Source organism: Paroedura picta, chromosome 16 (assembly GCF_049243985.1).
Source record: "Paroedura picta isolate Pp20150507F chromosome 16, Ppicta_v3.0, whole genome shotgun sequence".
Lineage (NCBI taxonomy): Eukaryota > Metazoa > Chordata > Lepidosauria > Squamata > Gekkonidae > Paroedura > Paroedura picta.
In genome coordinates, this window is record NC_135384.1 from 27,193,633 (window position 1) to 27,220,867 (window position 27,235).

A 27,235-nucleotide genomic window follows, 5' to 3' on the forward strand; every position below is an offset into this window, starting at 1 on the left:
CTCATTTCCAGCTTTCACCTACCTTGCAGGGTTATTAGAATAAGCTGAGGAAGAGGAGACTGATGCAGGTGACTCTGAGCTACTTGACAGGGACTTATGGGAACTGTAAGCCACGGACATCTGGAAAGCCACCGTTTGGCCACCCCTGGCTTAAAGCATGCACAAAAAGGAGGCTGCCCGCAGTGTCTCTTCATGAGTCCCTGCTCTAACCTTGCTTTCTCCCCCATGACCCTCATGGCATGCGGCACAATCGTTCTGCTGCATGAACCACAAAGGGTTACCCTCAAGCACTCCCAATGCAAAGATGTAGCAGCGACCTTACCCACATTCCGTAGAGGCTGCTCGTTGAGTCTCTGCGTGAGTTGCTCTTCTGTCCTGGCTTCCACTTGGGGTGGTTCTAAACAGAAAGACAAAGGACAGTTTATCCTGAGGATGGATCGTTTCATGTCTATAATTATAGACTCTAAAAATGAGTATTTTGGGTGCAGCTTTTTGGCCTGGCTCCAATTATCATCATTCAGGATAAAATTATTTCAAACTTCTATGTGCTGCCTTAGCTCTTCAAGGCAGCGGACTGTGGGACGCTCGGCTGCAAGGACACAACTAAGTAACAGTCCAATTCAGGGGTAGTCAAACTGCGGCCCTCCAGATGTCAGTGGACTACAATTCCCATGAGCCCCTGCCAGCATTTGCTGGCAGGGGCTCATGGGAATTGCAGTCCACGGACATCTGGAGGGCCGCAGTTTGACTACTGCTGGTCCAGTTCATACAGTTTTTTTTTAAATGCAGAGATTTAAGGGGAAAAACCCATGCTAGGTTCAAAACCATGCAGACTGTTAAAAATACAAGGAGAAAGAATGACAAATCCACCCAAGCAGCTCTCCTTCCTCCTGATGCAGTCAGGGATCAAACAGCCTTTCTGGCCCCCCCAGACACCCTCCCCCCCGCCCTGTGACTGAAATAATTGACCTCCCGACGTTGCTGTGATCTGTTATTATATTATTAATGAGGTATTGTAATGTTTTAATGTTTTACTGAAAGTTGTTTTGATGTTACAGCCTGTATAACGTTCCATGTAAGTTACGCAGGGTTCCGTGTAAACCGCCCAGAGCCGCAAAGAATGGGCGGTATAGAAAACCAAATAAATAAATATATAAATAAATGTTTTCCAAAATGCAGTATTTGAAGGTGCTCTATGGTTTGCCGTGGACCCCTCACCAAAACCGTCTGAGCCCGTTGGTGGTTATATGACTATGCCCTTGGAAAGGGCGCTTGAAGAAGAAGAGATGGTTTTTACACCTGCTTTTCACTGCCCGAAGGAGTCTCAAAGTGGCTTCCGGTCACCTTCCCTTCCTCTCCCCTCAACAGACACCCTGTGAGGGAGGGGAGGCTGAGAGAGCCCTGATTTTACTGAAGAAGAAGAGTTCGTTCTTATATGTTGCCTTACTCCACCCGAAGGAGTCTCAAATCAGCTTACATTCACCTTCCCTTTCCTCCCCACAACAGACACCCTATGAGGAAGGTGAGGCTGAGAGGGCCCAGACAGAACTACTCTGTGGGAACAGCTCTTATCAGGACTGTGACATGCCCGCGTTCACCTAGTTGGCTGCTTGTGGAGGAGGAGTGGGGAATCAAACCCAGCTTGCCAGATTAGAAACCGCCGCTCTTAACACGACACCATGCTCTCTGAAGGAGAACGCTCTGAAGAACAGAATCCAAATGTATTTCTGCTATTAAAAGTTTTAGAAATATTCCTTCACTGATCTTTCTGGGCCGGTCCACCTTTCTCACGGGAACTCATATAGTGAATCGGGTATGGGTGACAAAAAATGTCTTGGACCAAGATGAAGATGTCACAGAATGGGGCCAGAATGAAGCAACCTGGTGAGAATCAGAAATGGAGGGCAGGCCTCAAATAAAGGTTTCTTGAGCGTCTGCAATAAAATTCAGGGGCTATTAGAGAACACCTCTGGATTTGTTTTCCCCAAAGCTCCATAAGCAGCCCCCCCTCCCCTGGCCAAAAGTTAATCATCGCATTTCTTCAAGAGAAATTACACGTAGCATTTGTGTACAACACCGCAAGCCCGGCGTCATTTGCATGGTGACGGGGCAAGCCGAACGGTAACGAACACAACACAACAGGAAAAGTTATAATGATGCATAAAAGTGTTTGGAATACTTAAAACGCGCTGTAGGAATAAAAGAAAGAGAAAACTGCTCACGTCCGCAGGGCAGGCTTGGAGGCACACGCAGAGAGAGAGAGAGTTCTGTAAATAAACAAGAAGTGCAGCCCAAAATCATTTGGCAAGGACAATATTTTCTACACATTTCTGATTTTCCTTGCTCATGCATGCCTCTTCTGAGGAAGCTCCACACATCTGCCACGGAGCATGGAGGCGAATCGGCTGGGTTTCAGAGCCAGCTTGGTGTAGAGGTTAGGAGCGCGGGCTTCTGATCTGGCAGGCGGGGTTTGATTCCCCGCTCCTCCTCCACGTTATCCTTTCAATGATAATATTTAATGGTGAAACTTTCAGACTCATCCTTTCTCTCTACTTTCCCCATCTCTTCAGAAAGCTGGTTCTCCATATTTGACGTCGTCCAGAATCTGGATCTTTTTAATACTTGGAAGAGAGCCCTGCCCACTTTCTAAACACACCTGGGCACAGAAAAGCTGTCCGTGGCTGGCGTGGCACATCGGGGACTCCTGATTTACAACATCCAGATTAGTGGGACTCTGTGGAGCAGCTGGCCTTCCTGAGGGGAAGAGAAAGGGAGCATGTAGATCTGAATCCATTGATATTCCGTCACCCAGCATGCCTGCTTCTCTTGCTGGGGGGAACACACGTGCCAACTGCTCTGCCAGGGGCACCCACTATGCAGAACCAACAGTTGCCCTCTCTGGGGCTTGCTTGGACTTGGTGAGCCACAGCGAGCACCTTTTGCTATAATTTAGGCAGTCCATTCAACACCACAAGATCCCAGACCATCGAGTCAGAATTATATCAACCCACAATGAAAGAATTGGGTAAGAAGAGTTGGGTTTTATACCCCACTTTTCACAAACCAAAGGAGTCTGAAAGCAGCTTCCAATTGCCTTCTGTCCCTCTTCCTGTGAGGGAGGTGAGGCTGAGAGAGCTCTGACAGAACTGCTCTGGAAGAACAGCTCTAACAGAATGGCAAACTGGCCCCATGTCCCGCAGCTGGCTGTGTGTGGAGGAGGAGTGGCGAATCAAACCACTACACCAGGCTGGTATAAGAAGGATCTTCTAATCTGGCACCTTTCAAGCTCTTGGAGAACCCATTGTGGAATATTTCGGTAGGAGCTGTGGCTCAAGGGCACGGCATCTGCTTGGCATCCAGGTTCAATCCCCGGCATTTCCAGGTAAAAGAATCAGGTAGCAGGTGATGGGAAAGTTCTAGAGAGCAGCTACCAGCCTGAGTAGACAATACCAACCTTGATGGACCAAGAATCTGATTCAGTATAAGGCGGTTTCATCTGTTTCATCACTGAAAATTGCAGAGGATTCTGGAATCTGTTAACCGTGGTTTTTTTGGGGAGTGGGGGGGAGTCCAGGTTAATAGGTCTGTTAAACTGTTGCAAGATGAGGATAGCGACCTTCAAATATTCTTTTGGAATGGCATCTTCTTTGTCTTGGAACGGCCTGTTTTGTGGACGGCTCTGCACCTGTAAAGTGCTGTCAGGTCTCAGCTGACCGCACGGCGGCTCTGGCAAGGGGGTTCCCAAGGCGAGTGGGAAGCAGAGGTGGCTGGCCGTTGCTTTCTTCTGCAAAGTATTCCTTGGGGGTCTCCCGTTCCGGAACAGACCCCGGTTAGCTTCTGAGATCGGGCTCTCTTATAACATTCCACGTCCTTCTTGGGCATGGCTGCACATTTTTAAAATCCCCTAGCTTGAAACCCTTTTTGAGCAGGCGGGCACCTTTGGGATCCTGACACGGCATGGTGGGTGTGGCCACAGAACGGCTGCTGGAGAAGGATTCCCACAAGACGTGGAGCCAGCCACAAAATGTTGAAGGATGAAGATTCTTGGGCTGTGTTGCCTGCTGAGGCGCTCTGTCCATGCTCAAGTGCAGGTCATCCGCCAGATTGTCCCAGGCTCTTTCACTCTCAAAACCAGGTGCATCACTAGACTGGAAAGAATCAAAACCAGGGGTGACCGAACTGGGGCTGTCCAAGGACTACGATTACCATGAGCCCCTGCCAGCATGGCAGGGGCTCATGGTAATCATAGTCCATGGACACCTGGAGAGCCACAATGTGGCCACCCCTGATCCTTTGCCTCGTCCATGAGAAAAAGAAGTTGGCCAGTTGCTACCTGGTTCAATCCTATTTCTCAAGAATGGAACATTTAAGACTGGAGAATCACCCAATGCTGTGAGCCCAGCTAAACATTCCAAGGGCAACTGAACACATTCGGCTGTGCCCGTTTTTTAAAAGCAGATTAGACCCGGAAGACAGAAGCACAAACCTACGGAGCGTGTGTGTGTGTGGATTCACATCATAACTGATACACAAATCCACACTCTGCTACGCGCACAAACTGCAAGAAGCCTTTTGCTCCCAGCAAGGGAACACACAGCGAGTATGAACACACGAGCACAGCCGAGCTGGGGTGGGGAGCACAAACACCCTTGAGCAGGTGGGTGCGACCACAAGATTCGCTGATCCATGCTCAGAAAAAGAGCATGCAAACACACTGGAGCTCCCAGCGACGTCTCTGCCTGCACAGCCAGGCGGACGGCTGCGCATAAATCAGTGGCACACAGAAAAACACAGCCGGCTGCAAAGCTGGGATTAGGGACCAGCCAGGCTCTTTGCGGCTGCTCCTACCGGGGGGTAGGGTGATTTCAGACGGGGCTTGTAGCAATCTTCTGGCTTGGTAGAGAGGAGAGACCAAACGGTTGCAAAGCGCACCTCATTTCCCAGGCTGTCAGGAATTCATGCGCTAAAGAGTCTGCGCTGCATGGCGGTGCAGGCTCTCCCCAAGGAGCCCGTCTCTCTTCTCCAAATGCAACCTACCGGGAGGTTTCTGAGCAGGTATAGATGCCAGTTTTGTGGTTGGGCGTTTGTACCTTCCTTCCGAGAATGTTCAGGACTTCAGAGCATGAGTGAGAGAGTCCATTTCCCCAGGGACAGCGTTTTGCTTCCGCAGCAAAAGACGCTGTAGCTCAAACCTTTGCCCCCTTTGCTGTCCACCCCATTTATGTTAGGGTCACCCGTTGTCCTCTTTGTAGAGGGCACAGCCTTTTAGGGGAGTCCATCCTCTTTGGGGCTCTTAAAAAAGAAACTGATGAGCATGTCCTCTCTTAGGACATTGGGTTATGTTGAAAATGTCCACTCTCTGGTTAGGATTCTTGCTAATTACTAGCAATGGCCGCAGTTTAAATAGGAGGCGTATTTCAAAGGAGGTTTCTCTTCGGGATTGCTCGCTCAAAGTAGTCAGGCGGGATATACGTCCCCCTTTTTGCTTTTCAAAATATGAAGAGTAGGAAGAGTTGGTTTTTATACTCCACTTGGCCAGAAAAGTGGCTTACAATCCCCTTCCCTTCCTCTCCCCACCACAGGCACCCTGAGAGATAGGTGGGGCTCAGAGAGCCCTGATAGGACTGCTCTGAGAGAACAGCACTATCAGGACTGTGACAAGCCCAAGCTCACCCAGCTGGCTGCATGTGGAGGAGCTGGGAATCGAACCAGATTAGAAGCTGCCGCTCAGAAAGGCAACCCCACGCTGGCAACACTGACAAACATGGCTGTTCGGCGGAAAACAAAATCCTCCGTGGAATTCTATCTTGCGTCTTGCCGTACTGTTTTATTTCTTCGTTTGGTTCTCAACTGGGGTAACCCTGGCCCCATCGCCATGTTTATGGGATGTCTTTTGCTGTCTGGTCGCCTTGCCTCGTATTTTGCAACCTGTCTGCAGTCTCGGTGAGAAAGGAAGACTGTCCACAAAGGAATAAATGACGTTATTGTTTCACAGTCTCTAGCGTTGGATACAGGCAACAATCCAAGACTGGAGTTCTAACAAAGCCCCGGCTCTGTTTGACAACTTGAAGGTCTGTAATGCTGTTGTGAATGTGAGTTTATTTGTTTAGGCACCCAGGGACTGCACTCTCCGTACTGCAAGGGTGGCCAAACCGTGGCTCTCCAGAGGTCCATGGACTACAACTCCCATGAGCCCCTGCCAGCAGGGGCTCATGGGAGCTGTAGTCCATGGACCTCTGGAGAGCCCCAGTGTGGCTACTCCTGCTTTAGAGGGTCTCTGCCCTGCACACTGTACGGGTTAACATTTAACATGGTATATGGCCTTCCTTTCCTTCTATAACGGTACATATTTTCAACGCAGTCATTTCCTCTGGCACTTCCTCCTCTGTTTCCTAGACAATATTATTCCAATTAACATTGTCCTCCAGAAGACCTCCTGGCAAATCATCTGAAGGTTTGTTTTGCAGTGGGGGAAATGGAAAGGCTTCACCCACCCTACCTATCTCACCTCCACCTTCCTGGCTTCCAGGAAATAAGCAGCTACTTCCACTGCAAATAGCAGAGGGGATGTTCCACTTCTAATGATCATAAGAAGAGCCCTGAAGAATCAGACCAACGGCCCATCTAGTCCAACATCCTGTCTCACACAGTGGCCAACCAGTGCCTCTGGACAGCCAACAACAAGGCATGGAGGCCAAAGCCTTCTCCTGATAAGAATATAAGAAGAATTTCGCTGGACAGTCCAATCTTCTGTCTCACACGGGGACCAACCAGTTCTTCTGGGGAACCAAAAACAGAGCATTGAGGTTGAGGCCTTCATAAGAACATAAGAGAGCCCTGCCTGACCAGACCAGTGGTCCATCTAGTCCAGCATCCTGTCTCACACAGTAGCCAGCCTGCAACAGGGCATAGATCCCCCAATGGGAACTCCTGGCTCTGGAATTCAAAGGTTTAGTGCCTCAGAATGTGGAGGTTCACCTGAATCACCAAGACTAGTAGCCATCTAATCTAATACAATCACCTTTTCAATATTTTTATTCCTCTGGCCCTCCTTACATCCTTTGGCAGTGAATTCCACATCTGAATTGCCCTCGTGTCTATACCCATCAGTTTCATTGAATGCCTAGTATTTGGGGGAGGAAGAAAAAGTTATCTTCATCCACTCCCTCCGCCCCCTGCAAAATTTTAGAGACCTCAGTCTAATCTGGGTCAGGATGCTCTGATTCCCTTCCCTATCATTCTAAAAGTGGCTGCCAATTTTGTAAATCCTTGCTTTATTTCCTGAGGAGTCTGCCACTGGTCCATGGTCCTCCAAGCAAGCTTCCACGGCAGAGCGAGATTCAAAGCTGGGTCTCTCAGCTATGAATCCAGCACTCAGGGGTGGCCAAACGGTGGCTCTCCAGAAGTCCATGGACTACAATTACCATGAGCCCCTGCCAGCAGGGGTAATTGTAGTCCATGGACATCTGGAGAGTCACAATTTGGCCACCCCTGGACTGGGCTCTCTTTACCAAAGCGCAGAATGAAGGGAGAGGCTGCAAAAATGTTGCCTTGATTATTTTTTTGTCCAAAATAGTACGCATGCATCCAAGAAAGTGTGATGAGGTAATCTTTGTAAATGACACAGACTAGGCGCGATCACTGAAAATTCCTTTGCTAGAATGGCTCGAAGCTTGCTTTTCACAGGAGATGAAACAGTGCCAACAGAAGATGCAAACGCGCAGGCTCCAAGAGCAGACCCCAGAATTCCTAGGGCCAATTGCTGCTTTTGGATTGAGGATGCCATCCTCCAGGTGGGGCCTGGGGATCTCCAGGAAATACAGTTTATCTCCAGGCAGTGAAGATCAGGCCTCCTGGAGAAAATGGAAGGTTTCTTGGGGGTAGACCCAGACTTCTCTAGGCTCCACTCTCAAATCTGAGGGAGGTGGGGTTTGGGAAGTCAGGGCACCTCCGTGTGTCCTAATAAGTGTTGCCATCCTCCAGGTGTCACCTGTTCCTCCTCCACATGCAGCCAGCTGGATGACCTGGGGCTAGTCACAGCCTGATAAGAGTTGTTCTGAGCAGTATCAGGGCTCTCTCAGCCCCGTCTCCCTCACAGGGTGTCTGTTGTGGGGAGAGGAAAGGGAAGGTGAATGTAAGCCGCTTTGAGACTCCTCCTGGTAGAGAAAAGCAGCATATAAGAACCAACTCTTATTATAATGATAGAGTTCACCCCCCCCCAAAAAAAAGCAGATATTTTTTTCCAGGGGAGCTGATCTCTGCAGTTTGGAGAACCGGTTAGGGTTTCCTCCAGCTTTAGGTTTGGAAATACCTGGAGACTTTGGGGGCAGAGCTGGGAGTGGGCCGGATTTGGGACAGACAGAGTACACCTTAGTGGAGTAGAATGCTATGGAGTCCACCCTCCAAATCAGCCATCGTCTCCAAGGGCAGGGCTAGTCAACCTGTGGTCCTCCAGATGTCCATGGACTACAATCCCCATGAGCCCCTGCCAGCAAACGCTGGCAGGGGCTCATGGGAATTGTAGTCCATGAACATCTGGAGGACCACAGGTTGACTAGCCCTGTCCAAGGGTACTGATCTGTTGCCTGGAGATGAGCTATAATTTCAGGGGGTCCCTCCTGCAGACCGGCCTCTCTAGAACAGGTGCGATTGTGCGACATCTCCAGGCCCCACCTGGAGGCTGGCAACCATATTTATTATTGTTTATTGAATTCCTAGGCCACTGCTCCTGGACCAGCCATTTCACGGCGGTTAGCAACAAAACAGAAATAGAAATGCAATTCCATCACAGTCGAAGCATAAAGCCCATTCCCCACCCACCCCATAATCCCCTTTCTCTGGGCTGAACATGAATCTGCATACTCCCATTCCTTGCTGGAAATCCCATGAGTCACCCAAGTGTCTGTTTCATGTCCGTAATCACAGGAATCGACCACGCCATGGCGATAGGTTTGCAGCCCTCCCTAAGGCTCTCCATCGCTGCTCACTCTACTGCTCCCTGGGGAGCCATTTAACTGGGAATGGTTACACCCACCACCTGGGGATGTGTGTGGCCACTCTGATGTCTCCCCCCCCCAGATATTTTGCCAATAGCAGGGCAGCAGGGGAAGCCCCCCCCTCCCTGACATACTTGCCCAACACAGGCCCTTTGACTTGGCACCCAAGGCTGGCTCTCCGTCCAAGCCTTGGATGAACTGCAGGTGTTGCTGGACCTAGAAGTATCAAGCAGGGCTTGTGGCCGTCATCTCTCCCCAGGCCTCTTCCCAGCTTGCTCTGATCATTTCTGGCCCGAATATCTCCCCCTTCCCTCCACCATTTTGTTTGCCAGTACGCTGACATCTTCACAGGTAGGCTATGTGTTCTATTGTGAGATGCCAGCCTCCAGGTGGGACCTGGGGGTTGCCCAGAATTATAACACCTCCCGAGATCAGTTCCCCTAAAGTAAAGGGATACTTTGGAGGGTGGTTTAAATGCAGAAATCTTTGGGACTACTTCTAGCAACCCCCAGTTTGGAGGTCCTCCCCCCCCCCCCGCAGTTTTTCATCAGCTCAAAACAAAGTGTGAGCAGACACACAAGGAAAACAGGTGCTTCGACAGTGTTTTTATGTTGTAGAAGCCTTTGTCAATACACAAATTCTACTTGCCTATCTACCGCAAGGAAAAATGCATAGGTGTGTTGAATCGGCACATGACCCCCCCCCCCCACACACACACACATTACAATAACACACCACTGGACAGTTCCAAATCTTTCTTTTCAAAAGTCGTGCCCAAAGCAATGAACATTTTGGCTCCACTGTGACCTCATCCTGCAAAGCAAGTGGTTAGGGTCGCAACACATCAGAGGGGGCATCTGTCTTGTTTATCAGGGGGATGTCACAGGCACTGTCCAATAGGCACTTATCAGACTTGTGGGATCACATTCCAGAAAGACTCCAAACTGCACACAGCTCTCTTTATATATACCCTGAATAGAGGGGCAGGATATAACCCTTGTTAAGGAAGATGCCTTGTATGATTCACAGTAAAAACACATAGATATAAGGTTTGCGGTTTTGAGGACCAGGGCCAGGGCGGGAAATAAAATACAGAAAAAGAATAGATTTTTATTTTACATGTTAGCATCGTGTAACAGATAACAGCTGGATTTATAATTGTCATGGATAAAATCGTAAGCCTCTTTGTTTCTTCTCTTTTCCTCCCCCCCCTTGATCTTTACTTGTAATCTCTTTTTTCTTGTTGATGTTGCATCTTTCAAAGCCTTTGAATAAAATTTAATAACGTCTTAAAAGATACAAGACCTGTTGCCAGTGTGAGACCCCCTGCTAACATGTGTGGAGACTCCATGGGTAATGAGCCAGTTTTCCTCCCAGCTCTACTCCAAAGGGGGCAACTCCACATTTCTCCCTCCGCTTCCACCGAGCTGTGTTGGGCCTTAAATTCCGGAAGCCCTGTGCTTGCTGTCCCTGGTCCAAAAATGATGGGCCAAGCAGGTCCGCCTGAGGGGGCCCGCCGGACTGATACCTCTTCCCTTTCCCATTCTGTCTGCCTCTCTGCTGACACCCCAGTCAAACAGTCTTTTAAGAAGCAGGATTATCATAAGGACTGATTCCACACGGAGGTTCCGCTCCAGTTTGGCGTCCGAACCGGAACGTCTGTGTTTGTTTCCGGAGCGTCCGCAAGACACTATCCCTAACCCTCTCCCTTCTGCGTTTTCTCTTGTTCCCTGCGTGTTTCAGCACTACCTTTTGGGAGTGATCATTGTCAGAGCACGTTTGCGTGGTGTGACGGCGGGAGAGGGTTCGTTTTCGCAGCTCCTGCCCATACAAGCGATATTTCCCTTCCCTGGGCTCTGCAACAGCAGCCCCAGTGCTTTGGGGTTTGGATACCCAACGGGAGCTCAACCTCCAAGGGGAAAGAGCCCCGGAAAACTCTGCTAGGAGGGAACCTTGACCTCGACATCAGAGCAGGGGAAAGAATCGAGGCCGCTTGAGATTCTGACTATGGAGAAGCATCCCAGAGAGGCCTCTCTCCTTCTCTCTCTGTCTCTGCTAGAGCCATCTGCCAAAATCCTTTTCGCCCAGAGAAATGCTTGGGGGAGGGAGTGGTATTCCTCAGGGCCTTGGAGTTCAAGCCGGCTCGGCTGTCTGGGGATGGGGGGTGGGTGGGGGGGTGGGCTGGGAGCCAGCGTGGCACGGATGCTGCTCAGGGGGCGGGGGGGTGGGGAGAGGGTGGAAGGGATTCTTCGTGTCTGTGACGTTGCTCCCGTACAGTACACTTGATCCTCTGCAAACAAGCAATGTCTCAAGCGTCCCCATCCCCAAGAGCAAGCTCCGTCTGGCCCTGATAAGCCTCCGGTCAGGCTGAGCACCTCATCACACAAACACACAACACAACACACACACACAGACCCATTAGCAATTGCGTTCCTAGGGAAGATTGCAAAAGTGCCACCTGCAGCTTTTAGACTGGCCAGGGCAGGATTTGGAGAGGGCAAGGACCTCTGCTGATTCCAGGGCCCCAGGGCAGGTGGCCAGGAGGGGTCTCAGGATTCCTTGGGCCCGTAGCACCCGAGCCTGTTTAAGGGCTCATGGGGGCCTAGAACTGCAGTGGGAACAGCCAGACTTGGGGCAGAGGGACCCCCCCCCCACTAGTGGAAAGGGGTGTCACGCTGAGAGTCCTTAAAGAAGGAAAAGTGGGGGAGCAAAGGGGCTGCAGCCCTGATCCATGGGAGGGAAGGCACTGCGTGAGGCTACAGGGTGGGAAATACCTGGAGATTTTGGGGGTGGAGCCTGAAGAGGGCGGGGTTTGTGGAGGGGAGGGATGCCACAGACTCCACCTCCCAACGTGGCCATTTTCTCCAGGCGAACTGATCTCCGTTGTCTTAGCGGGAGCTACCCAGCCGCCACCTGGAGGTTGGCATCCATAGCCCAGACTAAATCCCCTGCCAGGCATCACTTCCCCTTCTTAAAATTGGATGCAGAGAACCCGGGCGTCCTAGCTTGGACGCTTTCCGGCTCTGAGCCAGAGGAGTTCGTCTCTTCCCAAGGAAACCCAGGAATTCTGGAGGCCGGCCAGCTCTCCCACTCAACCCCCCCCTCCCAATGTAAACGAGCTTCCTTCTAAAGTTGGGGTTGGAATGTGTCCATCTCGGCTTCTCACCGTGGGTCACTCTGCCCAACAAGGGTGCTGGCTTCCCAGCTCAGCCCTCTGCCTATTGAACCCCCCCCCCCCCAGGTTTATTGCCTTTGGAAATCAAAGCACAGCACTAATCCAGGTGTTCCCCAAGACCCTGCCCCACCCCAGCCTCCCTCTTGAGGGTCTCACTCTGATCCTGGCAATGTATACCCCCCAAGCATCTAAACCAGGCTCTACTCAGCTTGTTCCCTGCTCCCCCCCACCAATGAAGGGGACTCTACTTAAAAATAGCCTTTCTCCCTTGAGCGCCTTCGATATTTGGACAGGCAAAAACCTAACAGGGATAGCAGCCTCTCCCAGCTCAGGGAAGCCTGCTGTTTGCTGGATTTCTGGCCTGGTGAAGGCCTTGCAATGAAATGGGGGAGTGGGCACTAGGGCTTGCTCCTGGCTCCGAGGAGCTCTGGCATATCTCTCTGTGTGGCATGGGCAGCAAGCACTGAGAACAGGGCGGGAAATACCCAGGATGGAGATTTCAGGGGGCTGCATCTTGAGAAGGGCACAATTTGGGGTCGGAAGCGACCTCAGCAGGGCATAATGCCCCAGAGTCGACACTCCGAAGCAGCCACTTTCTCCCGGAGAACTGAACTCGATAATCTGCAGATTTCGTGCAGGTTGGCCACCCTAGCTGGCCGTCTTCCTGCAGAGGACCCCGGAAGCTGGGCTGGGCTTTCAGCCCCCCCAGCCACACTCAAAAGAGGCCTCTCTCCCAGAGCTGGCTGCAGACCCCAGATATCCCATCCCAGATATTCTTTCCCCTGCTGTAGCCCACTCGGAATCCCACCCCCCTCCGGCGTCTGTGGTCTGCAGAATCCAGGATGTTGCACAATTTGTTAACAGAACGCCGCTGGGGATGTGCGCTGGGAACGCCGCTGAGTTTGGGGAAGGGGGGGGAGGAGGCAGGGGGATTGTTTACCCTTGAACTTCTGTGGCTTGGCCACGCCGGAACAGAGTGAAGAGCCCATATATTAGATTAGAGGCCCCACATTGCTCCAAAGAGGTCCGAGTGCTGAACCTGATTTCCCCCCCTTAAAGTGAGCTCTGGATTCCCTGTTTCTTGTTCTTTGGAAGGAGCCAGAATCCCTTGGCAGCACGAGGTGATCGGCATCGACGCCACCAAATAGGAAGGGGCCATACGGACCACCCAGTCCTAAACTTTTTCAGAGAGCCAGTTTGGCCATCCCTGGACTAGCCCAAGGTCACCCACTTGGCTGCACGTGGAGGAGCAGGAAATCAAACCCAGCTCGCCAGATTAGAAGCTGCTGCTCTTAGCCACGATATCAGTCTGTATGGTTGCCTGCCAGCTCTTCACTGGAGGTGGGGCCTGGGGAAGGCGGGGTTTGGAGAGGGGTGGAGCCTCAGCAGGGTACGATGCCACAGACCCAGCACCTGCTTTCTCGCGGGGGACGAAATTTGGTCCTCTGGAGATCAATTGTAATAGCGAGAGACCCTCAGGTCCCACCTGGAAGCTGGCCCCCGACATTTATTGTGACGTACAAAAGTCACGACATCCCGGTTTACAGGCTCTTCTTCTAGCGCCCACTCCCAGAAGAGCAAAAGGGCATCTTCCTATACATGGAAGACAGAGATGCTGGAGGAGGGCGGGGGGCTTATTTCAACAGCGATAAAATAATCCTCCATTAAGACCAGAAACACCAACCCCGCCCATTCCCAGTCTCCCAAATCCCCAGGAGATCCAGGGCCTTGTGAATAGCGAATGATGAGAATTAGAGAGCTTTTGTTACAACTGACTTTCACAAGATAAGAGTACACCACGAAAAGAAAGGGACGGTTCAAAATTATTGTAACAGAAGAAGAAGAACCTATCCCGGGCTATATTCAACAATTTAACAATAAATACAAATAAACGTTTCTTATCTCTTCTTATATTTTTTCTTATATTTTTATGTGTATAAGCACAACCAGAACGGCCTCTAGATTACACCGTTTTCAATTTTGTTTTCCTCAGTGGTTGTCCTTCTTTAAATTATATTATATATATGTGGCCTTTGGCTCTCTGGTTTGGGGAGGTCTGTTTGGGGAGGGATGAGTCTTTTGAACAGACCTCCCCAAACCAGAGAGCCAAAGGCCACATATATATAATATAATTTAAAGAAGGACAACCACTGAGGAAAACAAAATTGAAAACGGTGTAATCTAGAGGCCGTTCTGGTTGTGCTTATACACATAAAAATATAAGAAAAAATATAAGAAGAGATAAGAAACGTTTATTTGTATTTATTGTTAAATTGTTGAATATAGCCCGGGATAGGTTCTTCTTCTTCTGTTACAACTGACTTTCAAGCAATTACCAACCTCTTTGCTCTCCCCCCCTCCCCAAACAAACGCCCACCGAGTATTTACCATTTCTCCTGCAAACACGCCAGTTCTTTAATTTCAAGACCGCCTGACAACCGCAATTACAATCCAGGAGCGGGGTTGGGGGTGTTTGTATTCTTTTGGGGGAATAATGCAAAACTTGCCCCAACTGGCTGCCAAGAAAAGGAAGCTGATTGCGACCACAGGCGACCAACATAGAAGGCTCCCAATTCTGGGTGGAGAAATAGCTGGAGATTTTGGAGGTGGAGCCAGGGGAGGGCAAGGTTTGGGGAGAGACCCTCAGTGGGGTCCAAGGCCACAGAGTCCCCCCTCCAAAGCAGCCATTTTCTCCAGGGGAACTGACCACTGTCCTGCGGAAACCAGGTGTAATAGTTGGTCTCCGGGCCCCACCTGGAGGTTTGCAAGGGGGGGGGGACTGTCTGGCTCAATACAACAGATAACAGGAAAATTCCTGTGTGACTACTAAGGCAGCCTTTTAAACTTTACCACTGAGAAAACCCTGAAACCTTCTTCAGGCTTCAAGAAACCCCAGAAGTGGCACAATGGTGCAGAATACAGTGGGGAAGCTGAGCTGTGGACTTGCCCACCTGGGGCTCCTCCCCTTCCCATCCCCTCCAGGGCCATCACTGGTCATTTTCGGGGAAGCATTGTGTCGACATAGCCAAATAGGGTCATATCACCTGGTAAATGTTGAACAAATTTAGAAAAATATATAAACAATGAATTCATTACCACCCCTTTGGGAAGCCCTTCCACGACATCAAGAAACCCTAGGGTTTCATAAAACCTGTGGTTCTCCAGAGGTTCATGGACTGCAAACGCTGGCAGGGGCTCATGGGAATCGTAGTCCATTGACATCTGGAGGACCACAGGTTGTCTACCCCAGAGAAGTTTTTGTCTTCAGAGTCTTTAACAGAATATCCTGTTCCCAAGAGACCTGATGCTGTTTGCATTTTTTTGTGTTGTGTGCAATCGTCACTACAAAACTGAAAAAGTTTCACCATGAAACTAGCAAGACTTGCCATTGCCTGGGAGTCTGGTCTTGTTTTGTTGATATTAAAGACTCTGAAGACAAGAACTTTGCTTTGTGCTTAATGTTAACCCCTAGTAGGAACATGGGAATAGTTCTGTTATCTGTAAGATTTACTAAACCATGTGGGTGTCCCCTGTCCCCCCCTTGCTTGCACCCACTTGGAGGTTGGCAATCCTTCCACATACTAGAAAAACAATCCCTACAGTTGTTTGAGGAAATGAGGGTTGCCACCTTTTCATTTATCCTCTGTGACTGTGCCTTAGTTGGATTTGCACTTGACTGCAACTTATCTTCCTGCTGTGAGGAGCTTTCTCCTAATAGAAGTAGCAGATTTCAGCTGTTAAAGTGGGGATTTGCTACACTGACCACCCACCCTTGGTCAGCCGGCAATTCTCCTCCTACCCTTCTTTCAGATCCAGAAAGGAAATGTGTGGATGATGCCAAGGATTGCAGCTTTATAAATGTGAGGGTGGGTCTCAGCTTGTTTTAATATTTGCACCCCTCCCATCCTTCCATACCAGGACTGGCCTTAAAGTTCATTGCCTCACATCTGATTTCTGCTTTTTAAGAAGATGAGTACTTATAGCAGCCTTGGCTGGAAGTTTCCTCCTTAATGGATGTGCGTGTTGTGTGTGTGCATGCGTGTGTGTGTGTGTGCGTGGGGAGTTTACTCAGGAGTGGTTTAAGGATGTTCCTAGCAGAGTACTATGCTGGCAGGAGCAGCCAGGCTGGCGGCAGAGGGGACCCCCACAGTGGAAAGGGGTGCCACTCTGAATGTCCTTAAAGAGGAGGAGGGAAGGACAGGCCACATCCCTAATCTATGGGGTGGGGATGGCGCTGCATGGGGGGCCTGGAAGGACAGAGCCTGTAGCACACTCTACGTGTGCTACATGGATAAACCAGTAATGAATTATTTTGGCCTCAGTGTTTTGAATAAAGGTGAGTGGTGACTCCAGAAATCAGGAAGGGGGGGAAATAAAGCCATTATAGATTAGCACCTGGGAGATGTGGATTCAAATCCCCACTCTGCCATGGAAGTCCATTGGGCGACCTTGGACCAGAATCTCTCTCTTTCTCTCTCACACATCATACCCTACCTCTCAACATGGCTTTCTTGTGAGGAAGCACAGCTAAGTCGGCCCTTATTGATAAAAGAAGGATATCTCCATATCTAACAGTCATCTGTGCCCCCCCCCCCTGTGGATATCTAAATCTGCAGATGGGGCCACTCTGCTGCTCAACAGCCCCACCACCCAAATTAAAATGTAGATTTTTTAAAAAGTCTGCTGTGGCAGAACTCAGAAGCAGAGATGCCAGGAGCCAGTCTGGCACAGCTGCGGTGGTGGGTGGCAGACGCTGGGAGAGGTTCTCAGACACTGCCCCCGCAGCGGCACTGCTGCAAGGTCAGTGACTGGACCTGAACTCACGCAAGCAGGAGGAGGGATCATCCCTACGAGTTTAGTGCCCCCCCCTATTGAGATCTAGCCAGCTTGGTGTAGTGGTTAAGAGCAGTGGTTTCTAGCTTGGTGAGCCAAGTTTGATTCCCCGCCCCTCCACATACAGCCAGCTGGGTGACTTCGGGGTTAGTCGCAGTCCTGATAGTGCTGTTCTCATCGAGCAGTAATATCGGGGCTCTCTCAGCCCCACCGACCTCAAGGGTGTCTGTTGTAGGGAGAGGAAAGGGAAGGCGATTGTAAGCCGCTTTTGGACTCCTTCTGGTAGAGAAAAGCAGGGTATAGGAACCAGCTTCTTCCACCCCTTGCACTACTCAAGGCCAGAATATGACCCAGAGATTCAGCCAGGTGGGAAAGGATTAAATACAAGACTGCTTCTGAAGATGCCCAGAGGTTTTGCATATAGCAGCCACACCCAGGAGGAAGGGAAGGCCCCAGATCTGAGGATATGGCATCCAGGCAGAATGAGCTGCCTCTTCCTTCATAACTTCCAGCTGCTTTCAAAGCTTTGCCCAATGCAGATGTCCCCAACCCCACCCCCTTCAATGCTTTTAGGAAACAGGGTCGTCGTTCCTTTCATCCACCCAGTATGATGACGCTTCAGTGAGGGCGGCATTATGCTTTCAGGGCACCCCAAAGCACTTTGCCTTTCATGGGCCTCTCCCACCACTCTACAACCAAAATTAAAAATTATCGTTGATTACTTTTAAATACCTCTGCTTTTCCCCTCCCTGTTCTAGGCAAAACCTAATACCTTTCCATGGGCCCTAAAGAGTTCGTTTTTTTCCCCCCAATGTGAGGGGGGGGGAAAAATCAAAACATTTCCTTTGACCCTAAAAGCTCAGTTTTTCTTCCGAGGTCCAAAGAAATTAAATCTTTTTTTGTGGGCCCCTGAAAAAGTTGTGGGATGTGGGCAGTGGGCCTCCTCCTGTGCTGAAAGGCTAAGACGGTCCCAGTTTCTGTGTTCTGCCTGGGTTTTCCTAGATGGTTTTGCAACATTTCTCAAGCCCCTTCCCTGCAATGTTTCAGGAAGGATCGCAGCAAAGGTCTGCTTTCCCCCCAGTTCTGCCCACACAACGGCCATTTTCCCTGTCCCCATGGCAACCGCTTGTTTTACATGCCACGGAGGGGTTTTGGAGAGGCTTTTTTTTGGGGGGTGGGAATCATCAGTTGGCATAGCAATATGACAGTATATTGCTAGGGTAATGAGCAGTTCTTAAGGGGAATTTTTTGGGGGGAAACCCTTGCATTTGGAGGACAGCCACCACAGGGACTGGGGAAGGAAAAGTGCAGGGAAACGGCCATCTCAAAAGCTCATTGTGTCTGAGGCTTTAGGGCAGGGGTGGTCAACCTGTGGTCCTCCAGATGTCCGTGGACTACAATTCCCATGAGCCCCTGCCAGCATGCTGGCAGGGGCTCATGGGAATTGTAGTCCACGGACATCTGGAGAGCTACGGTTTGGCCGCCCCTGCTGTAAGGCTATCTTGCAGAATTATAACTTCTCTCCAGCTTACAGACGACTGCTCCCTTGGACACCATGATAGTTTCGAGCCTAGATGCCATCAGTGGTTTCAGGGTACAAGCCAGCCTTCGTCAACCATCTGACCACGGAGGAGGATGTGTCCGTAGTTCTGCCGGGGACCAAGGCAAGAACAGAGCTTACTATGTAATTGACCAACGCATGCTAGATCCCATCTACAGGATTCAGTCAGCTTAAGCTGAAAGTGACCAAGGTCCGTCAAGAAACCCCTGGTTGAGAAAGCTAGAGAAATGGCAACCTTGCAGAGTAGACTTTGCTACACCATGGAGACTTGGAGAAATGGAAGTCCTAGAGCGACATCACCTCCCCACTGAGTTCTTTCCTCTCCCCACACTTTGTCCTCCCCAGGTAACAGCTCCAAATCTCCTGATGGAGTTGGGATGAGTGGTATCAAACTGCCTTGAAAAGACATAGGGCTAGAAGCAAGCTTTAAGAACTGGGAACAGGGGTGTGTGTGCGCACACACAGACACGCAAACACATACACTTTTCTTCAAGGGGGGGGGAAAGTTCATACTGCTGCATCTTTAATGGCAGCTTGACATAGAGACATTACGCAGGTGAAAGTATTCCTCATAGAGCTTCTGCCCAGACAGTATTTTATTCTCTTGGCCGGTTACCAGAATGGGAAGCAGCAAAATGCTTAAGAAAACAGAGAAGTCCGGCCAAGCCTTTTAGTGAGCAATGTTGTGCTCCACTAGCAACTGCTAAAACATATTACATGAGGAGGGTGAGTACTTTTATAGTGTGGTGCCTGTGGATGCTCTGTAAAGAGCTGGTAAGAGTGCCAGGCTCCGGTGGAAGAAGAATTAGAAGAAGAGTTGGTTCTTAGATGCCGCTTTTCTGTACCCGAAGGAGTCTCAAAGCGGCTTCCAATCGCCTTCCCTTCCTCTCCCCACCACAGACACCCTGTGAGGGAGGAGATGCTGAGAGAGAGCCCTGATATTACTGCTTGGTTGGAACAGCTTTATCAGTGCTGTGACACTGAGGTGAAAGGCGGAAAAATGATAGTAAATAAATACATTACTTATTGAACTTGATATACAGAAGACATTAAAAGACCCTGCCCACCAAAGGATCTCAGAGACCACATTAAAAAGTAAAGGAGAACCATCTCTAAAATACCTGGCTGAGGTCCTTGTATGTATGGCAAAGGGGCAAGGTGGCCACAGGCACCTGCATACTTTCTCCATGTCCAGGTAGGAATCTGGGTGGAAGGTAATCTCTTCTTAGCAATGTTTTAGGTTTCAAAGTTGTTTTTGGTGAGCATGGCCATGTTAATGGAATTTTAATGCATTTCATACTTTACTATTTCAAACTCTGTGATTGGTGATAGATTTGTTGTGGTTTATTTATATCTTCTTTTTTTGGTTTAAGTTCTAGCCTGCACCATCTCCACAAAGCACCCGACAGAGACCAATTCCCCTTGAGAAGCTGGTTACTCACTTTACATCCTCAGCTGGTTAGAAAACACAGCATTTGAAAAATTATCAACACCTCACCCAGACGTTTGGTTAAATCCAGGATATGAATTTAAATATCCCAGGTCCTCCGCACATGCACCCACGCTGCTAGTCGTAGTTGTAACCTGCCACAAGCCAGGAAGCAGCGGGAGTAGCAGCATAGAAACAGAAGGGAATAAATAAATAAAGTCAAGTAAAGCAGGAGACCAAAACAGAAAAGCTTTGCTCCGTATCTGCTCTATGTTTTGGCTCTCTCATGCAGGCTTAGGAAAGATGCGAAGCGTTTCCCTTCCTCCTGGTGGATGAGGATCTTAGTCGTCCCCAATTTGCCCTCCGCTCCCAGAAAACATGGCCTGCCAGATCTCTCCCCCCCCTCCAAGAAGCAATACAAAAGAGGAGCAGCATGGGGTCCCTGCAAGGTCAGAGCATCCCCGGAAGATATAATTGCCAAGTGGCTTCTTTGCAGGGGGTGGGGGCGAGCATCCTTCTGGATTTGGAACCGATCTGCAGTCGTCTTGGCAGGTGGAGCTGCATAACCCAGTGCCACATCTGGGGAGGGGGCAAAACCAAGCTCCACAGAGTGACGCCCTGTCGGATTGCATTGTCCTAGTTTTCCCTTGAACCGCCCTGATGCCCCCCTCCTGAATCGCTTGCCTACAACTTCCCTTGTACCAATAAAAAATTGGACAGAGCGACAACAGAAGTGGACGTTTGCCGATGATTACAGGGAACCAAGCTCGGGAAATGCAGCAGCCGTCTTGAGTTCGGCTTCGTAGCCATGGAGGGGCGGACCGTGATATAAAAACAGCACCAGTGTAAGCTGAGCTCAGTTATGCCAGGGCTGCTGATGATTCTGTGGGAGTTGCATGTCATGAAGGCAACCGTGGAGATGCGTGGATTTTAGTTCAGCGGGCTCTTAAACTTGCCATTTGCCCATGTGCAATGGGCAACTCCTGCCCTGCACCTCTAGTCCCTGCCCTCAAATTTAGTAGGAAAAAAATTGCCTCCAGAATGACACTCTAGGAATTTTTCACTGACACTGTGGTCTTTGCAACAGAAATAAAGGAGAATTCCTAGAGGGTCACACAGCTCCCTCAAATTCCACCCTCCCCAAGCTCTGCCTTCATAATCTCCTGGCATTTGCAGCCCAGGTTTCTAGTCACCAGTGGCCCTCTGGCCAGGACTGCAGCCCACCAGGACATTTTCTGGTGAGTTAAACAGCCAATCCAGAGCATGCCTCTCCCTTTCTAGGGTGGTTCCTGAGGCTCACAAGACATTTCCAGAAGAAGCAAAGATCCACTGTTTCAAGAGTGCATATAGCTCTCTATTTCCTTCAAACATCTGACAGAGCGAACTGTGTCCCATGATTGCTACCATAAATTAATATATACCAGGATTCCCTGGTGTCGCATCGGTAGCCATCTTGCTGCCCGCCAACACATTTTATGATGCCCATAGAAAGGGACAAGTTCAAGTGGAGCGTTTGCCTCGCAAGGCTTCCAATTGGCCATTGGCAACTTGACTAGCTGAACAGATGTATAAAAATCACTGCTTTGGCGGCAGCCATTTTGTAGCTCGCTCCACTTCCTGTGGCGGCCATTTTGTGGCTGTACAACACGCTGACAAAATTCCAAAGGCGCCTGTAGGCTCAAAAAAGGTTGGGGACCCTCAGTCTATAAGCTGCTGCTAGACTAGCCTTCTGGAATCTGTTCCAGCTGGGCCACCAAACACCCAAGAAGACCACCACTGGGGAGGTTTTGGTATTACCTTCTCCTTTTGAGGGTCCAGAGAGAGAGTTTGAGAGTGTCTGCCTAAGAAGTTGTGGAGCCAGCCTAACATGCTTCCAAAAGCATCCAATCCTAAACAGTCACACCCTTTAAACACCTTCAAAGTCAATGGGTTTAGAAGGATGGAACTAAGCTTATAGAATCGTCTTTCCAGCTGACAACGTCCCTTTCAGCTGTGGGTAGGGCCGTGTTCTTTTTGGTGGGAACAAGGTTTCCTGCATTAGTACTGAATGTTTCATAAATCGCAAGGGGCCGCAATCGGGTTTTTCTGTTGTTGAAACTTTTAATTAAACTTAATTACACTTATACCTTGGTTCTTCCCCAAAATAGCTCAGAGCAGCTCAATGATAGCTGCATTCAAAGAGCATCAGGTGTTTCCGGACCACTCTCTCGGCTCTGGGAAGGAAGGAGATCGGCTACACCCCACCCAGGGCCAAAACCTGTTCCTCTTTCCCCAGAGAAAGCCGTGCTGCAACCTTCCTGCAATTTTACTTTATTTTAAATTTTTATTTTATTTATTAGTTGTCTACGCCGCCCTGCCCTGAAGGCTCAGGGTGCAAAACATCATATAGAATTTAATTATACAGTCAAAAAGTGCTACAATATCGTTGGAAAAACCACAATCTTATGGTTCTGCATATGAGTATTAAATCCTAGTATAAAGACAACTGTTCAATAATACAGATAGAGGTTTAAAAGGTACAAATTATATCCAAGTACGCATTTTCGTTTGTCTAAAAGCCTTCTCCAGCGGTAAAATTCAAATTGAGAGCACTCCATAAATGACTTACACACACACATAATCAACACATACAGAACGGACCTTACTCACCCCGAGATGTCCCCCCAATGAGGTGATGATAAATATTCTTGAGATGCAGGGGTGGCCAACAGTGGCTCTCCATGGACCACAGTTCCCATGAGCCCCTGCTAGCATGTGTAGTTCATGGACATCTGGAGAGCCACAGTTTGGCCACTCTGGTTTCATATGCCCATGAATCTATTTCGGCTCAGTCTGCAATTGCAGATTAAATTATATGGGATGTTTTGGGTTAAATCCGTGGGTTCGAAGGAAACCAGGACCACTGGGAGTTCAATTTGCTCTTTTTAAGGATCTCAGCACAGTAGTACAAAAGGCAAACATGAACAGAGAAACCCTGCAAGGACCCCAACGTATACACAATTGTGAGGAATGGATTTTCTCCAGGGGGAATTATCTCTGCAGACTTGAGATGAGCTGTCATTCTAGGGGAGGCGCAGGTCCCCCCTGAAGGCTGGCAACCTTATACAAAACTTTTTTTTTTTACCCAGTCAGGATTTGACAGAAAACAGGAAGTCCGCAGTGATGTTTGCAAATGCTTTTACACGCCGATGAGGACTAGAAACTTGCCTCCCGAGCATTTAATCTTTCGGTTTTGTTGTCAAGCAAAATTGCACATCAGACCACCGTGGCCTCTTCTACAGCTTGTCTTATTTCGTTCCTTTGAAATCATAGATGTATTTTTTGGCCAGGCTTGGTGTTCTTAATACATCCCTCCCCGGCATCAAACCCCGGTATTGTTTTCCCCACAGCTGGCACAGCTGCTGTGGCTACTCTTGCCTCCCACATCTGAGAAGGAAGGACACGGTGACCTTCACAACTAGCCAAGCATCCAACACCAGGGGCAAGGCGGCCTAATCTGCAGCCCAAACAATCATCGCCTTGCAGGGACGGTTAGCCACTGGCTGAAAGAGTGTGCAGGAGGGAGGCGGGGGGGGGGGGGAACAGTCTGGGATATGAAGGGAATTGATTGCCAGTAAACACCCCCCCCCCTCTACCCAAGCCACAGATGCCGATGCAAGCTCAGGAAGAGACAGATAGAAACACTGCCACCCAAGGTTGGAGTACTAGGTTCCTAGTTCCACAATCACAATTTATTGTTCCTTACTCCTGAGTCCAACCTCGCATAAGGATTAAGAACAAGAGCTCTGCTGGATCAAGACCAGTGGTCCATCTAGTCCAGCAGCCAGCCAGTTCTACTAGAGGGGCCAACAACGGGGCATAGAGACCTTCAGAAGACCCCTGTGAAATCAGACCCCAGTGGTCCACCTAGTCCAGCATCTTGTCTGCATGTACCAGTGTTCTACGTGTACAGCATGGGGACCCAGGGAAGACTTGAGGACAATATGATGTGTTGTTAAAGGGAGGGCTATAGTTTTTTAAAAAAAAAAATCCCTTCCTAGCTAGCCTTTCAATTACAGATGCTGAGGTTTGAACTCGGGACCCTCTGTCGGTCAAGTTTTACTGCAGGGGTGGCCAAGCGATGGCGGCTCTCCAGATGTTTATATGGACTACAATTCTCACGAGCCCCTGCCACACATGCAGGGTTAGGGCATGTACTGGCAGGAACTCATGGGAATTGTAGTCCATGGACACATGGAGAGGCACCGTTTGGCCATCTCTAAGCCACAGTCCCTTTTGATAAGATACAGCTTTGTACAGAGGAAGGCTATAAGCTTATTAAAGGTCATTCTTGCCTATTATGACCAGCAGAGCAGACCTCTAAAGTTTAGGGCTGTCCCCTCACCTACTGCTGATTCTTTGAACCTCAGGGGTTGGGAACTGAACCTGGGACCTTCTGCATGCAAAGAAGATGCCACAGCTCCTCTCTAACTTAATTCCTCCACTTAAACGAGAGCCAAACTACCCTGGGAGCTGCTTCAATTCTGCTGGGAAATCTATCTAATTTCCCCTTCCACCTCCCACCACGGCCTGTCCCCTTTCTCTGGCTTCTGTCCAAGAAAATAAGGGGTATCAGCCCTCCAGGTCTTGGGTGGGGTCTCTTTAGCTCACATTCCTGTTCACGTTCGACTTCTCCCACCCCCTTCACCTGCTCAGGTAAGGCCTTTGGAATTCCTGGCTGGCATTCAATCCCCTCACCTGGAGCCGAGTCTGTATGTGTTTTCCCAGCCTCTTTGGTGAACGGGTGGGGTCTGCCGTTGCCAGCTTCCCTCCCGGCAAGCTTCCTGCGCCTTCCGCCCCTGCGTCGCAACCAGAAATTCAACTGCGGGACGCCTTTGTTGTCGTTCCATCCCCTCCTTTTCAGCCAAAATTGGTCTACTGTCGTATGAAAAAAATAGCAATTACAAACATTATTAAGTCAAGTCAGAGAGGGGGGGCTCCTGCTAGGGTCAACGTCTGCATGTGATTAGGGAAATGCCTGACTCCCGGCTCCCACCCACTTGTGACAACAGCCTGTACTAGAACAGGAGCCTTACTTTCCTTAGTGGGTGCAATTCTAGGGCTCCCCCCCTCCTCATACAGATCTTCAAGGTGGTCCACAACAAGTTAAGACACATACAGAATCACCTTACGGCAATGGTAGGGAAGAAGACCATCCACGGAGCACAGGAGATAGCTCTGCAAGAAGCTACTTCCAAAAGAGAGTTTTTTCGTTTTGCCTGTCAAGCAGTTTCCCCATGGGCAGTGGTTTCTGAATGCAGAGCCAGAGTTTTTCAAGCCCTCCTGCTTACACCAGGGAAAGAGGCTTTCTAATAGCCCCCTTGGTGGGTCCCCACAGGATGTGAAGAGCCAAAAAAAAATCACACCAGAACCAAGCTTTTTAAGAAAAGTGTATGGAACGCTATATTAAGGCTACAACAGCATGAGAAGAAGAGTTGCCACTTTTCTCTACCCGGCTTACATTCGACTTCCCTTTCCTCTCCCCACAACAGATACTCTGTGAGGTGGGTGATGCTGAGAGAGCCCTGAGATTACTGAAGAAGAAGAGTTGGTTCTTATATGCCGCTTTTCTCTACCCGAGGGAGTCTCAAAGTGGCTTACAGTTGCCTTCCCTTTCCTCTCCCTACAACAGATATCCTGTGAGGGATGTGAGGATGAAAGAGCCGTGATATTACTGAAGAAGAAGAGTTGGTTCATATATGCTGCTTTTCTCTACCCGGAGGAGTCTCAAAGGGGCTTACATTTACCTTCCCTTTCCTCTCCCTACAACAGACACCCTGTGAGGGATATGAGACAGAGAGCCCTGATATTACTGAAGAAGAGTTGGTTCTTCTATGTCTCATTTCTCTACCCGGAGGAGTCTCAAAGGGGCTTACATCCACACTCCCTTTCCTCTCCCCACAACAGACACCCTGTGAGGGAGGTGAGGCTGAGAGAGCCCTGAGATTCCTGCTCAGTCAGAACAGCTTTATCAGGGCTGTAGTGAGCCCAAGGTCACCCAAGTTGGCTGCATGTGGAGGAGCAAGGAATCAAACCGACTTGCCAGAGTAGGTGCTCCTAACCACTACACCAAGCAGGCTCTTGGTAGCAAGGCAAGTAAAAAAAAAAAAAAGCAGTGTGACAGAGTTCAAAGTGAAGAAGCCCTAATTGTTTCTCTCAACCCCCCCCCCCCCAGCTGGGAGATGAGCATATATATTTCAGGGGTCCTATATTTTAAAGAAAAATATCTTACCCTTGTGCACAATTCAACATCCTTGAGGATGGCAGTAAGACCAGCAAAAAGGCTCTTCACCAAGGAAACAGCCCATAGTAATAGTTTCTCAGACTGTTTGTAACAGAACTGGGGCAATTAAGATGAGCACCCAAGCTAACGAGGGCCAGATGGCTGTAATACCACTCAGGTGTGAAGAGTTAGAGCAATCTTGTCATCACAAATCCTGCAGGGTTGGCTCTAGCAGATTGCTTAAAGGTATATTGTCAGGAGTTGCCACCTTTCCTGACCCTTGATGTGCTTCTGCAGATGCAAAATACCAGACTGCCCCCACAGGTCCCACTACAGTGGCCAGCCTCCAGGTGGTTTACTTTTTCATATATCAATGTGAGGAACAGAACTGGAGACTGACTTTTCTAATGCAAGCTGGGATTTCAGAGAACCCATATTGCAACACTACAGTTTTACACTGATATTTTAGGGCCTTTTTATTTTTAAAAGGGGGGGGGTGCTGTTGACAACATGAATCAGGACACCGACGACAACAGAACCTTCAACACCTAATCATTTTTCTGTCCTTTCTGTGTATTAAAAACAATAAATAAATAAACATTATAATATATATATATATTAAAAAGCAGAATGATTGCCCAGGCACTTCTGGGACCCCCAACTCCAGTTAGGCGTCCTTGGTTCTCCCCTCAGCCCAAGAAACTACCTGTAGACACCCAAATAAAATAAAATCCAAGCATGGGTTTTTTATGGTTTTACGCGACCGGCAAAGCCTGTTCCTTAATTTACCAAGAAGACGCTTTGAATCTCTCTCTCTTTCTCCTGACCTAGCTCCAATCAATATCTCAATTGCAGCTGCTTGGTAACAGGCATCTATCCAACAGGTGGAGTTTCCCCTGTAACAGGCACCCATTCATCCGGTGGAGTCGCCCCTTTTAACAGGCACACGTTCAACAGGTGGAGCTTTTCTCTCCCAACG

The 27,235-nt window shown here is 49.4% G+C and overlaps 1 long non-coding RNA gene across 1 annotated transcript; it reads right to left on the bottom strand.

Moving 5' to 3' along the window:
* Positions 1-321: 321 nt before the first annotated feature.
* LOC143826669 (uncharacterized) lies at positions 322-26,388 on the bottom strand. Its single transcript, XR_013227084.1, has 3 exons — positions 26,266-26,388; positions 24,732-24,911; positions 322-397 (listed from the first exon to the last, which is right to left on the bottom strand). It is a non-coding gene; the product is annotated as an uncharacterized LOC143826669 (long non-coding RNA).
* Positions 26,389-27,235: the final 847 nt, after the last annotated feature.